Source organism: Xenopus tropicalis, chromosome 6, assembly GCF_000004195.4.
Source record: "Xenopus tropicalis strain Nigerian chromosome 6, UCB_Xtro_10.0, whole genome shotgun sequence".
In the NCBI taxonomy this organism is placed as follows: domain Eukaryota; kingdom Metazoa; phylum Chordata; class Amphibia; order Anura; family Pipidae; genus Xenopus; species Xenopus tropicalis.
Genome location: NC_030682.2, coordinates 118,262,910 through 118,278,999, shown reverse-complemented (window position 1 = coordinate 118,278,999; position 16,090 = coordinate 118,262,910). Strand labels below are relative to the sequence as shown.

The following is a 16,090-nucleotide window of genomic DNA, read 5'->3' as shown; positions in this document are numbered from 1 at the left end:
ATTAGAGTTTTCATATTTTCACAATTTGAGAAAAAACAAAAAAAAAACGCACCAGAAAGAACTTGGCAAGTGAAAGCTGGGGAGGCTGGGAAGTTTTGTTGTGGTTATTTTTGTCTCGTTTTTTCACAAACTAGAATTCTGATAAATCTGGGCCTTAGTGTACCCCAAGGATTTGGGGAGAACAGTTCTAGTATCTTTTAATACTTAATCTGCCTGCAAATAAAATGCATCTTATGAGTCACTTCTGACTACTAATATTTTTTGACTTCTCAGCTGCTTTGACACTCCTCCCCCAATGTCTCCAGTCTCTTGGTCTTTTTGGCTCTGCCCTTTCATGGTTTTCATCTTACCTCTCAAATCGCTCTTTCAGTGTCTCCAACAATGGAGCATAATCCTCCCCCTTATTATTTTCTCCTGATCTCAACTTGGAGCTCTTGACTTGGGTCTGTTCTCTCTACTTTGATGTCCCAATGTTACTTTAAATTAAACCCACCCATCCAACACCCATAACATCCTAGAAGTGTGTATGACAGTAAACAACTTTATTATCTTCATAGGCCCAGTTCCTTGGGGTTATGCTTACGTCATGTCACTTTCACCAAATAAATATTTTAAAAATACAATCATTTATCAAACAAGATGCTGCCTAAATTTTGATTTACTCTCTCATTATATCACACATTAATTACTGTAACTCTCTATTAATTGGCCTTTGCCTCTAGAGACTGTCTACAGTCATCGTACAGGCTCATACACCTGAACAACCTGTTCTTCTGCCATGGCACTCTGTTTCTGCACTGATTTCCTTTACCTTTCAGAATAAAATTCAAACTAACGACCCTCACATTGAAAGCAGTTTATATCTCTGCTCCACCCTATATCTCTAAACTCAGCTCCAGTTACTCACCACCACTGACTTCCTGTTGTGCTCCTCTACTGCCCTTCTCCTCAACACCTCTCTCATTACTTCTTCAAACTCTTAGATTCTCTGATATATTGTCTCACTATCTGTCCAACATTTTTACAGTCTTTTATCAAAAGATCTCTTGAAACACATTTCTTTATGGAAACTTAACTTCATCTAGCTTAGCATAGCTTTAGTGGTCCTTATATGCTCCTAAATTAAATGCTCAATACACATCTCTTACCTTGCCCACACTAGATTTTGCTCATCCCCACAACTTGTGTCTGAACCCTACTTATTTTAGGTTGTAAGTTCTTTGGGCTGAGCCTTCTTTACCTCTTGTATTGGTTATTGGTTGCTTTGTATGTAAATCTGTATGTTCAGTGTATACCCCCATTTATTGTACAGTGCTGCAGAATATGTTGGAGTTTTATAAATACATGATAATAATAAATAATAATGTGTCTTAAAACATTAAAATCTGCCCTTATAAGAAACAACTCTGTAAGCATTAAGGTGCCAGTCTGATACACTGCCCCAATAACCCTATGGAATCAGAAAACACTGGCTATGGAAACATTATCACCATTTCTCACTGCATGTTCTGGCTTTAACACAGCATTGCAACTTGGCCTCTTTGCACTGCATTCATTTCATTGTATTCCCTCTGTACATTTATGTATTATAAACAATAATTATTAAAAAGTCTCTTCAAATGAACAGTTCCCTTTTCCCAATTTTGACAAGATGTTGACAGAAGTCTCTTTGATGTAGTTTAAAGTCATGAATTTTCTATCTGTTCTGTTTTTCCCGGGGCTCCATCTATTCAGACATCCTGAACTGTCATTTTGCAACACTTTGTGAGATGCTTGACAGATAACGGTTTTGACAAGTGCTGGACATCAGCAGCTATTCAGGATAAGCAGTGTATATTTCTCCAGGTAAAGTGACAAAACGTCTAAAAGCGTAAGAAGCGCTGTGCAGTCTTCAATCACATCAAATATTATAAACCAAGGCTTCTTATGTTCTTTTCTATATGTGTTTTGTATTGTTTTGTACATGCCAGATCTGGGGCAGCCCTTTTCTTTTGATAATAGTTATTTTCCTTTCCAAAGCAATTTGCCCATAAAGAGATGTGATCTGCCTTATTAATTCATTAAAATTTGTGTTGCCCATTAAGAAACACAAAACTTGTAAACATGCCCCCCAATGTGTAAATGGGATTAACTATGCAATTACATACTGTCTTTTAAATGTGTTACATGCTTGTCTTAAAATATTGACCATTTTTACAAATCCTGTAATTATTTTGCATCTGTATTCGCTCAAGAAACAGCTGTTGAAAATAGAGGGGATGCAAAATGGCAGTGCCTGAAGATGTTCTTGTTCATTCTGCTAACTTCCCTTTGATGTGATACCTACTGGCAGGGCTGTGTTTTGAATTCAACTTCTTTGACAGCTATCAGCCCCACTGACCAGTAGTTTTATGGTTTCTAGCAAGGAGAAAGATGAGAAAAAAATATTTCCATAATTCAGATTTTGCTATAGCTACAGGATCGAAGGCCCCTGCCAACAGCTATCTAAATCAACACCATGCCAACATGTTCCATAGTCCGAAGGTCACTCAAACATCTGGCCCCACAGTCTTGTTCTTTAAAGGTTTGTCACTGGGCAGCATCTGTTTATGGAGTCTTTCTCAACCTCCCTTTGATCACTTTGACAGCAAAAAGAAGCTTCTATCACCCTTGATGTGTTAGGAGAAAAATATCAGGACCCCGAATCATTGTAAAACTGGTGTGATATGGTGTTTCTTGTAGTGTTATATCTTTATCCTCTTCAGATACTATCCGTAGTTTATAAAGATAATAATTCAAGATTTTCTCTTCTGGAAGAACCAGTTGTAAGGAAAGCAATATAGAAATTGAAGGATAGATAAATTAAATTAGAGCCTTTTTACCATAGAATATTATGTTTCTTTAACTTCAAATCTAACCATTGCTATTATATAATCATTATTGTAACTTGTAAATATTAGCAAGAATGAGTATGGGATCATCTTTCTACATTTAAAAAGTAATGAGTTTAAGTTTCACTTAAAACAGAAAACAATAATGTAATTAACTTCCCTTTGAAAATGTGTGGAATAGAAAACAATGAATACATTAACTTCCCCTTGAAAATGTGTGAAATGGAAACTAATGATGAGATTTACTTCCCTAGTTAGTACTAGTGGTTGTATTTATAGTTTATGTATGTGAGTGTATTGATTGGTAGGTGTGGGTTAGGTGTGCTGGGTTTACTTGGATGGGTTGAACTTGATGGACACTGGTCTTTTTTCAACCCTATGTAACTATGTGTCAAGGACAGGCTGTCACTGATTACTCTATTTCTCTACTATTCTAAGCCTCCATAAGGACTTGGTTCTCTTCAGCTTTAACCTACCATACATTTTGTCAGTTTAAAAAAGTCAGATAAAGTTTTAGAAACCTCGAACGTTTGTTCGTCTAACAAATCTTTCGAGAAAACATTGAAAAAAATGTAAATCGAAAGAAAAATGAAACATAAAAAATATTAGTAAATGGGCACCTAAATGTATGGTACATTCAAGGTGTTGAACAGAATAATGGAAATACATAACATAGTATTAAATTGAAACTAGCGAAACTAAGTTGAAACTAAATTGAAACTAAGACCGGTTAAACTACCGAATCCAGTTCATTAGGTTAAATTTTTGTGCTGAATTGTGCTTGGTACAGAAGAGAACCCCTGCTGTCTTAGTATTAGTGTAACTCACAGCTATGCCTATAGGAATCTCTTCCTAGCTCGTGCTTGGTTAACTATATTCCTGGTTCCATCAGTTCATAGGGAAGTGGGGTGGCAGTGGACAAGCAGCTGACACTGGGGGCCAGTATCTCTTGGCCCAACCCTGGTGCCAGCAGTTTATGGGAATTTGCTTTCAGATGGCTAAACAAACAGAATGCTTTTAGGCTAAAAACACTGAGGGAAAGTTGTTTCATTAAATAGCTCATAAACTCACATTTTATACAAAAACCTGTTGGCTTCTAATGAATGCAGGAAAAAAATATTGTAGTACAGCTCAACTTTTTCATATAGTCAAACTTTGCTATTTTTTTTTTAGCACTGTAACAAAATCTCAGCCTGAAAATGCAGTTGCATGGTATTTGACAATACCCTGCAGCAACATCAAGTGACTTAACAAAGCCAGTGGTGCACCTTCAGATAAACCATTTCCTTTATTTTTCCTTTATGTTCCAGCTGTCTACTCTCTATTCTTCCTATGCCTACTTTTCTTACACTCTTACTCCTTCCTGTAGTCACTAATGAAGGATGAGAACTAAAAGACTGACGAAATGCATAGATAAAAAGAATGTTTACTGCACTGAGCAGAAATCTAATCATGTTTGTCCATGACTACAGTTGGCTTGTTTCAATTCCAGGGGCAGATTTGCACTTTGATAGTGGTTTCTGTTCCACACGCTTGTGCTTAAGATAACAAAGGGGATTTAATGTGATGCTTGGTGCCTTCAGGGCTATGATGTTCATAGCATTTTGATTATCACTGCAAGTGTCAACCATAGTCCTTAATATGGGTTCTTCCTCTGGGTTTTGGCTAGAAACTTTTAATAATGTAATGACTTTTACATGAATTGTTTGTCTTTTATATTGTCTTGTGTTTTGACCTAGTGTGAGTCACCCCATTGCATGAAATGGTCTATTTTCATTTAATAGTCCTAGCTGTTCTTCAAGCACCTAAAAATAAACTACTTCTTGAGAGCAAGTATTATTTTATACTAGTTTTTATGCTATGAACCATGAAAACATACCTGATCCCAGTTTATCCCCAATTAATACTAATACTCTTGTGTTTTAAACAGCTTTCCTGTTATCTAGGATGCAAATATTGGCCCTACAGCCTTATTGGAACTTAAATGGCTTTCAACTTGGTTAGGCACAAATGCAAGTTCAGTATGCAAAGTGCAATTTTAGATGCAAATTATGTTTTTTAAACATACTGCAACATATTTTGCCATACTTTCAGGATAACCGTGACTCTGCTATGTGTTGTGTCTGCTGTAGTTGTGCACAATGCCTTAAAAACAGATGCAATTGCCCTTGCAAATCAGGTGCAAACTGCGTCTAGGAATTGTAGAGCGTGGGTGGTATTACTTCCGAAGCATGCTTCCACAGCAGTGTTTGCATTGAATTCACTGGGCACAAGTCTGGTGTGTATGTTTACATAACCCAGTGTTAAAACTTTTGATCTACAGTCAGGTCTAGCATGGCAGTAGCTCTAGGGTTCTCAAGCTTCAGTAGTTGCAATTGCTCGCCATTCATCTGAAAAGTCAAGATGGACACAAGGGCAACCACGTGGAAGTGCAGGTGCATGTTTGAATGCAAGCACCTTAATGAATTGCTCCATGCTCTCTCCTTGGTGTTTATTTTAGAGAACACTGAATTGCTGGTGCATTCATAAATAACTCATTATGCATGGATAAAACATACATGGCCTGGAGATCACCTCCCAATATGTGACCCTTCACCCTGGTGGCCAGAAGCTCAGTAGTCTTCTGCAGCTGGACAGCTGCTTAGGGCTGGTTTCCAAGTTTGTCTTTTTAAACATACTTTACTATTAGGTTTCAAAACAAAATGATTTTTTTCTGGAATAGAATGGACTTACTTGACTTTGTCACATGGCATATATATAAAAAAAAGTACAGTGCTGCAAACCTAAAATTTCATGTGCTTTTTTTAAACAAATGCGAACACTGACAGGTATTGCTTGACAATTCTTAAATTTGCTGCAGACAAACCTCAAGGGGTTCCGTGCATTTAGAACTCAGAATCGCTTAAATCGTTCCCTACTTTGTTCATGGCAGTGAACTGTTTTGACGTGTTCATAATATTTTGTTCCTCACAATTGTACCAATAAATTGACATTTATAAACTTAGGCATTGCCTAGTTTAATGTTGTCATGGTTTGTAATCCTTTGATTTGAAGTATCCAACCAGCAAATATACATATATATTTTTATGAGAAATCAAATTGAGCTTTAAATCAAATACATTTACAGAGTGTCCACCAAAGATATTCCAAGAAAAGGCTTGTCTCTCTGACAAGCTTCACTTTCCTGGCCTTAAGGAGACAACGCCACTAGTACGAATGAATCTGGAATTTGGAACTTTTTCTTGCAGAAGGAATTTAGTTTAAGATGTCAATCACAATGACTGGGGATCTGAAAGAATTACAGGCTAGGAAAGACGATGGTTTTAAGCACAAAGAACAATACAGATTATTTCTGGTGATGAGTTGCATAATATTTCTGGTCAGCCCTGGATTAATGTTTATCCACTGGAAGGGATTATTATATGTCTGATTTATGTAGCAAGCAGACATTATTACACAGAGAGCTTGTGTTTCTATAATTTAGTAGCTGTTGTGGCTTATAGTGGTTTGTTCTGTTAAAAAATGTATGTAACCCATTTTTCTGTTTATTCTGGTCAACTGTATAGGAAAGTCACCTTTCTAAACAGAAGTAATATACATATATATATATATATATATATATATATATATATATATATATATATATATATATATATAGTCTCCAAAGAAAAGTGGCACAGCCGGTTCTCATTTAGGTGCAAAAGGACTTAGCCCATTGCTGCAGGCTTCCATACAAAAATAAACAAAAAAGTCCTGCACTCTTTAGTCCCTTTATTGTTAAAAATGTAATGTTTCAGAGCTTCCCACTCCTTTCTTAAGACACACAAATTAAAAACCACAGCCACACTTTTAAATCCACCCCACCCTCCCACTTCAACACAATAAATTAACCCTTCCTTTACCTTAGTTCTTTCCACAGATCACTGTATATAGTATGCCCAAATACAATTATTATTCCAACACATTACATATACAGAGAATAAAAGCCCATAACCAAGATATCCACTAGTTATATCCAAACATTTACAGCATACATATTTAACATGCTACTGCTCTTGTCCCCAACATAGTTATAAAAAAGCAGCCAGATTATATTCCCAGTAAAATACTTATCCCAAATTTTTCCCATTTTTGTAAATATAGAAGTCTATTACTCCCACGCCTCAGTGGGGAATAGCCTTTATCACCAAAAACCAGAGAGTGCTTGGGCTGGAACTGGTAATTTAAGATTACTTGTCCAACTGGTGCACTTGTGCTGGCTTTCTTTCTCTATTTCTCTATTTATATATACAACTTTGACAAAGGCTGGTGTAACAGCCGAAACGTTAGTTCACTCCTCTGGCAATAAAAAAAGATTTTTTGTTTTGTATAAGTCCTGTGTGTGCGACTTCCGTGATTTTTCCTTATATATATATATATATATATATATATATATATATATATATATATACAATAAGTTCAAGAATGGACAGCACACACTTTAAAGTGCAAAAGGTATATTAAAAGATCAAATTCATACTGTACACAAAATGCAACGTTTCGAGCCCGGCCGGGCTCTTCCTCAAGGCATGTGGGCAGTAATTCCATATATTCCAATTACTGCCCACATGCCTTATTATGTTTTTAATCTTTTTAAATTTCCCTATATTTATCTATATTTATGCACTTATTCACTTTATTTATCTGACTCTCTGGAGTGGGCTATGCTGCTAGTAAATTAGCTCCATTGAGTTTATGATATTTGAATACATGTCACTTCTCCTCTTTGGGTATGATAATCTCTTTGTTTCACTTTTAATCATACTCAGGTTTAGCTAGCCTCTGTGTTTATTGAGGCTAGTGGTATTATGATATGAAATATTAATTCACATTAGCAATATGGTGTACACTTTTAATGAAATTGTTTTTATCACCTGAGATTTTAAATTCATGTGACACATACAGTATATAAATAAGGTATTTAAATCGATATGACTCATATACACATTGTGATTAAGTATGCAAATTTGTTGGGAGCTTTTGATTGGTTGAATTTTGTATTTATGGTTGCACCTCACTTCCCTTCCCCATCCTGATGACGATCCCACGAGGATCAAAACGCGTAGATGCGATGATCTAAATAAACACAAAGAAAATTTTTACTCTACCTATGCTGTGAGTGCTTTCTACAAATCTGCTGTTTATCCCTTGGTTAGCACCCGGCGAATGCCTTTGGAGCGGTGAGTGCTGATTCAATTTGGACTATATATATATATATATATATACAATAAGTTCAAGAATGGACAGCACACACTTTAAAGTGCAAAAGGTATATTAAAAGATCAAATTCATACTGTACACAAAATGCAACGTTTCAAGCCCGGCCGGGGTCTTCCTCAAGGCATGTGGGCAGTAATTCCATATATTCCAATTACTGCCCACATGCCTTGAGGAAGAGCCCGGCCGGGCTCGAAACGTCGTATTTTTTGTGTACAGTATGAATTTGATCTTTTAATATACCTTTTGCACTTTAAAGTGTGTGCTGTCTATTCTTGAACTTATTGTATATGCAAGGATATCGGAACCTGTTGGGGACGTGCACCACGTTTTGTTCTATTGCAGGGTGCTGTACTATTACATAAAACAAGTATATATATATATATATATATTGATAAAGAATATGTCGCACTCACAGGTCTTAAGAACAAAAAGAAAATATTTTTATTCAAAAATTGACTGACGTTTCGGCTGCCCAAGCAGCCTTTCTCAAAATGCAAATGTGACAAACAAAACCCTCTAATAAACCCAACAACGGCGCCAAATGGAGTGTGACGTCATAAAGTGGGAGTGTCAGTGCAAGTGAGAACATAAAGTTGTAATAATCAAGAAATAAAAAGATAAAGTACAAAGAAATATGAAAAAAACGTGCTCTTAAGACCTGTGAGTGCGGCATATTCTTTATCCAATATAAATATTTTTTATACTGCACCCAGGCATTCTATATTACCTAAACGTGAGTGCCTGCTTTTCTATGTTCCTATATATATATATATATATATATATATATATATATATCGAATCCAAAGAGAGCACACACGGCACAGGAATCAGTGAAAGAGAAGGTCCTTTATTTGGACATCATTTCTACGCGTTTCGATCCACAAGGGATCGTCATAAATCATATATATAGTACACAGGGAGGAGCACACCCTACACAAGTCCAAATGCCCTTGGTGCAGGTCAAAAGCTAAAATATAATCGAAAGAGTGCCGCACACACAGGGACTTGATACAAAAGAAAAAGTGTTTTTATTGTGTTTTATTTCTTTTAACCAGAATGCACATTCAATTATTTATCAGAGTACATTTTTCACTTAAGCTTCTAATCTACGATATGTGGATTAAGGGCAATGATTAGCCGGCCAGCGACTAATCTCCTCCAAATGCCTTCCAACCAGCAATAATTTAAATCGCCCCTGGGGAAAACATATGTGTCGCTTAGGCTTTCTAAAGACGCCAAAAGTTGCCTTGCAAGAAAACTTTGGGCAACTTCAGAAAGTCAAAGTAATTCTTATGTTTTCCCACTGGCAGTTTACATTATTGGTGATGGGAAGGCATTTGCAGGACATTAGTCGTCCGCAGTGGAGAAGATTAATCACAGGCGTCTAATCTTGTTTGTCATAGCCCTATGTGACCAAAGTGTCACAGATGATAGATTCACCTTCTGTAGCACTTCTGGGTAAGAAAGTAGAGGCTATTAAAACTACTACTTTGCTCTTTGCTTGTCTGCACCCTTAGGCAATGATACATACTGTACCGCACTGGTGGAGATAAATACATGAAAAAATTATGTCTTTTTCTCCAGGATTATTTGTTTTAGCTTTCAGGTAGTTCTTGACATTTATGTCTATTAGGGCTCTGGCACACGGGAAGATTAGTCGCCCGCGAACAGGGAGTTTTGCCGCGGGCGACTAATCTCCCCGTGTGCCAGAGCCCTTAGTGTGCAACTGAGGTGTGAGGCAATGAGGCTAACCCACGCTCTCCACACCTTCTCATGTAGCATCTCCTACTGCCTGGCAGCATATGCCTACTGGAGATATTAACCACAGCAAAACCCTAAATTCTGTCTCTCTAAAGGTAGAAAAAGTGAAGGTATATACTGTGTCATGCCTGAGCCTTTTCAAACACAGCGTGTCCATCTGTTATAAATGTTGCTTTCATTTTACAAGTTTTAAAATTAGGCAATACAACAAACCTTTCTCATAAACAACCATGGCCCCTTTTAGATGCTCCTCAATACACTATTATGTCTAACAAAAATCTTTAATATTAACTGAAAATGAGCAAATGTAATTCCTAACAAGCCAGCCTTTGGGAATGTCTTTTTGGCTGAAGTGGTAGTAAAGATCTGACTAGCAAAGCAAAAAGGTATCATGCTAAACATTCGGGTAACCCTGGGCATTCTTTTATCATCCACAGGTCTCTTGGTTTAGTATGTATGTATGTATAACTTTATTTATAAAGCGCCACAAGGGTACGCAGCGCTGTACAATCTTACAAAATACAAAATTACACACAGGGAGGACAAGTGTTATAATAAATAAATACAATAAATATATATAAATGCACAGGGAAAAAGTGCCATGTGGTATGAGACACAGTAGGAAGGAGGTACTGCTCCTTTCATGTTCTAGGCATTATGAGCTGAACATAAGTGCAGTCAATGGGCCACTATGGAAAGGTCCAGCTTGAGTTTACACCACTCTACCTCAATGGATGGGAAGCAAAGGATTCTTTACAAGTGCGGAAGTATCACAGTTTTATTTAGCATAATCCAGGATGTTGCTCATACCAGTTGACAGGTGGTGACCGGCTAACATGTTACAGCTCCCAGAAGTGCAAAGCTTTGAAAATGTGCTTTAGCAAAGTGTTGTACAACTGTCTAAATCATGGGATGCTTATTCACTACCCTACATTTCCAGATTACAGTAAAATTATTATGCCCTCCAGTGTAGTCATTTAGCCCACATCTGAGCTAAATGGCTTGTGGGCTAAATGTGGACCTCCAGCCTCATTATTTCATCATCAGACAATTCATTGAATAACAGTAACCTTTATTTTTGATACCACACCTGTTATCTTGGGTTTTTATGAGTGCCTGCTTATAGCTGGGGTAGCTTCCTAGTTGCCATGTTGTTAGCCATGGCTATTGAAGACAGATATTGCTTTCTGCCACTAAAGATATTATCTGTAGGTTGTTTAGGTCATTCTCTTTTGTGCAATGCCTTGAAATTGTCCTAGCATATATCTAAATCATAAAAACTCAACCTTACATTTACTTACTTCCTCTCTGTTATATGTCCAGTTCCTTACTTTGTTGAGATGTTGATTTATATGTGTTATTAATGCAAAATATTAGATATAATATAATATTAAATAAGCAGAATTAAATAAAAAACACAGCATGTATTCCTTACTCCTGCATGGGATGAATAAGACAAAGCAGAAAACATTAAATATCTTGTGCACTGTATTCCTGAGTCCAGATAACAGACAGAGAAGTCATACATGTAGATCATTGACCCTCGGGATTATCACAGATAAGCAGAATGAACCAGTTACTTGCTTTAGGAAATAACTGAGGATCACTCAAGAAAAGATGGATAAAATATCTAGATAACTAATAATAAACAAACTTGCAATTCATCTGTATGTGAGTGTATAGATAGGCCAGTATGGGTCTGCATGTGAGTGTATAGATAGGTCAGTATGAGTTTATGTATGTGAGTGTATAGATAGGTCAGTATGGGTTTATGTATGTGAGTGTTGAGTGTATAGATAGGTCAGCATGGGTCTGTATGTGAGTGTATAGATAGGTCAGTATGGGTCTGCATGTGAGTGTATAGATAGGTCAGTATGAGTTTATGTATGTGAGTGTATAGATAGGTCAGTATGGGTTTATGTGTGTGAGTGTATAGATAGGTCAGTGTGGGTCTGTGTGTGAATGTATAGATAGGTCAGTGTGGGTCTGTATGTAAGTGTATAGATAGGTCAGTATGGGTCTGTATGTGAGTGTATAGATCGGTCAGTATGGGTCTGTATGTGAGTGTATAGATAGGTCAGTATGGGTCTGTATGTGAGTGTATAGATAGGTCAGTATGGGTCTGTATGTGAGTGGATAGATAGGTCAGTGTGGGTCTGTATGTGAGTGTATAGATAGGTCAGTATGGGTCTGTATGTGAGTGTATAGATAGGTCAGAATGGGTCTGTATGTAAGTGTATAGATAGGTCAGTATGGGTCTGTATGTGAGTGGATAGATAGGTCAGTGTGGGTCTGCATGGGAGTGTATAGATAGGTCAGTGTGGGTCTGTATGTGAGTGGATAGATAGGTCAGTATGGGTCTGTATGTGAGTGTATAGATAGGTCAGTATGGGTCTGTATGTAAGTGTATAGATAGGTCAGTATGGGTCTGTATGTGAGTGTATAGATCGGTCAGTATGGGTCTGTATGTGAGTGTATAGATAGGTCAGTATGGGTCTGTATGTGAGTGTATAGATACGTCAGTATGGGTCTGTATGTGAGTGGATAGATAGGTCAGTGTGGGTCTGTATGTGAGTGTATAGATAGGTCAGTATGGGTCTGTATGTGAGTGTATAGATAGGTCAGAATGGGTCTGTATGTAAGTGTATAGATAGGTCAGTATGGGTCTGTATGTGAGTGGATAGATAGGTCAGTGTGGGTCTGCATGGGAGTGTATAGATAGGTCAGTGTGGGTCTGTATGTGAGTGGATAGATAGGTCAGTATGGGTCTGTATGTGAGTGTATAGATAGGTCAGTATGGGTTTATGTATGTGAGTGGATAGATAGGTCAGTATGGGTCTGTATGTGAGTGTATAGATAGGTCAGTATGGGTTTATGTATGTGAGTGGATAGATAGGTCAGTATGGGTCTGTATGTGAGTGGATAGATAGGTCAGTATGGGTCTGTATGTGAGTGGATAGATAGGTCAGTATGGGTGATCTGCTGCAGAAAGAGTCAGGGAGGCATTATGGGTTGGGTTGCCTTCATTAAAAATGTACTGGCAGATATTTTGCCGGTAAATCTGTAATACCAGACAGGTCCTAGGCTGGTCAAATACTGGCTGGGTGGCAACCCTACCTGGCCAGATAGAGTAATATAAAGAGAGGGGTGTCTAGGTGCTGGTGAATTCACAGGGTGCAGTGCATGTGAGACACCAGGTGAGTGGTTTTTAAGTCCATGAGTGGAATGGACATTTTATGAAGGCCTGCAACTACTTTGCTTCATGGCAGGGATTTTATATATACTCCTAGAAGCAGAATCACTGATACGCAAATACCCTTCACCTGAATGGATAATAAACACTTACTACACTACTGCCTGGGACGAGCGTAAATTAGAGAAGGAGGCTTAGCTAAAACAACAATAGAAATACATTTAATCTGAATCTCTAGTGTGACAGAAATGACAATTCATAGTATTATGTTACAGGTCATTTTTAGATGACAGTGTATCCTTTTTTTAAGTATGGATGTAGGTACAGCTTTTTTTTTTCAATTGGGTGATCTATTTTTTTTTTTTTAATCAGACAGAGGGGTGGCATTTTTATTTATTTTTAATTCATGACATTATAAAAAAATAAAGATTTAAGCGATTATTCTTTCAAATTTGCACTGGACAAAGCCATGACATGGCGTTAATCAGCTATATTGAACATATCTAAAGTAAATGAGGAGTCATGTGCCTATCCGTTTTGACTATAGAGACTTAAGTGGAGCATTAAGTGAATTTTGCCCTGGATTTCTGAGCTGCTTCATCCTTACCCTGCGGAAACACTGTGAAGTATACAGGATTTGACCAAATGACAGAGGATAGAGAGTGAAATTAGATGCATTAAATTAGAATATGACAAAAAGCCTGTCTAAATCTGTCACTGTTTTACCTAGACAGGGCACAAACAACTACTGAGAATTTGGTACTATAAAATATATAAAACCAATCATACTCCAAATGAGTCAAAATAAGTAATTCACAGAGAGATTGATATATTGTATTACACTGTGTGAATCAAGTCTGCACCTTGACACAGAGAAACTCTCAGCTTTTATACGTTCCATGCAAAAATCATCATTATCTTCATTATTACTAATGAAAAATGTTGTATTTTTTTTTGCCTGTCTGTAAACATTTACCTATTAGCAACCAATGTGTAACAGCATAATCCCATAAAGTAGCCATAAACTTGCAATCACTTTAGTTTGTATTTTATTCTGGCTACTTAATATCTTCCAATTTTTAATATGGCTTGTTGCACACATACAATGAATGCACATACACAGATGGGATGTAGCGTAAGAGTTTATGAGAATATTCATTTGAATCCAGTCTAAAATAGTCCTGCCCAGTGATATTGCTTTCAATCAGAGCGCTGTGAAACATCTGCGCCAGGGACACTTTTAAGTTTTTAGATTCCAAAATTTAAAAGCAACATCTTTACAAATATTAAATTATAAGGGCACCAGTCACAATTCATTTGCTTTATTTAAAATAAGAAGCCCAGATGCTGCATTTTTAAAGTAAAGTTCCTTCTTTGAACACATTTTGGTTCCTATTATATTAATGCAATATGTGCAGTATTCATCTTTTCCCTTGTTGTCAATAGAGGCAGCGGATCCTGCAAATGTTGTGGGGCCCAAAAGTATAAAGTCCTGAGTGGTACCTGACCTGTGCTTTCATTATATTTGTGCGGAACATCATGCCAAAGAATAGAGATAGGGATCTTAAAAAATAAAAAAAAATTGGGGGTTGGACTCCTTCACTTCACTTCAAGTGATGCTGTAATACAGTATGAAAGGAACAATGATTTGGTTCTACAAAACTCATTTTATGGAACTTGTTATCCAGAATGTTTGGGACCTGAATTTGAATCTCCATACCTTAATTCTGCTAAAAAATAATTTACACATTAAATAAACCCAGTAGGATTGTTTTGCCTCCCATAAGGGACAATTCGGGGCTTTCTGGGTAATAAATCCAGATACGGAATCCCATTCCATGGTAAAATGCAAATGAGGTAGAGGTAGAGATTCAGCGGACTGTATATATAACAGGATTCCTTGTGATCTACCATTAGGTCTCATTTTCAGCACACAGCTAACTAATAAGTTCATAAGAGAGTTCCATTTAGATTGTAAGCTCTATGGGGCATGGACCTCGATCGTCTTTTCTCTTTGATTCTTAACTTATCGCAACTGTACCTTGTATTTATTTTTATACTTTGTGTTTATTATTATTTTAATGATTATTTTTAATTAATCTATTCTACTGCACAGCGCTGTGTACATAAGTAGCACTTTATAAATATAGATAAGATATACATACATACATAAAGTCTGTGTCCTGTAAATGACTTTGATAAATTCTAAAGTGATTTTAAAATATGTAACTCTACAGCTGTAAAATATTGCGTGTTCTTGCATTCATAATGCTTCTAATCACTCACTATATGTTCTTAGTGTTTTCAGCACCACCAGCTTTCTGCAACTGGAACACTGCATTACAGTTTCCACTGTTTGTCTTGAATGGTGGCCATAGCTAAATCCACATTACTCAGAAATCAGAACAGATTCGATGCTGCTGAGAGACACTTTCTCTAAAACTATAAATGCCAAAGGATTTATTAAAACAGCCTTTTAGAAAAAGTATGAACGAATAAAGATGCAGATGCAAATTTTTCATATTGTCGCGCAAATGAAAGCATCATAGATACCCCTAAAACTTCTAAAATCACGAAGCAAAAAAGAAAGATCTTCCAGTTGTAATAGGGACATCTGATATTGACTTCCACATGACCTTGATAGCATTTAGATTTGCATAATAAATGGTGAAAAAAAATCACAATTTTTCTGTAAAAAAAACATATTTTCGCACAAAAAAATATGCATTGTGAAAAAAAAGCGAACTTTAGTAAATGTTAAAGTGTTTAACATGTTCTAAGTGCAAAAACCACCATGTTTTTAAATCTAAGCTGCTTTTCATGAGGGGTGTGCTATTCATGAGGAGTGACTTAGAGATAGTACAGGTATTAGGTGTCTTGTATCTCACCTCCCATCTTCTCATCATTCAGATGCTAGGGAGTGTCCAGGGAGGGTGGGCAAGATGCAACAGAGCCCTCTACTTACTCCATAGAGCCTGTACTTTCATCGTGCCCCTGCTGAGCCTCC

General features: G+C 36.9%; 1 protein-coding gene across 1 annotated transcript in view; it reads left to right on the top strand.

Moving 5' to 3' along the window:
• cyp7b1 (cytochrome P450 family 7 subfamily B member 1) overlaps positions 1-16,090 on the top strand; it is a 109,277-nt gene that overhangs the window by 53,148 nt on the left and 40,039 nt on the right.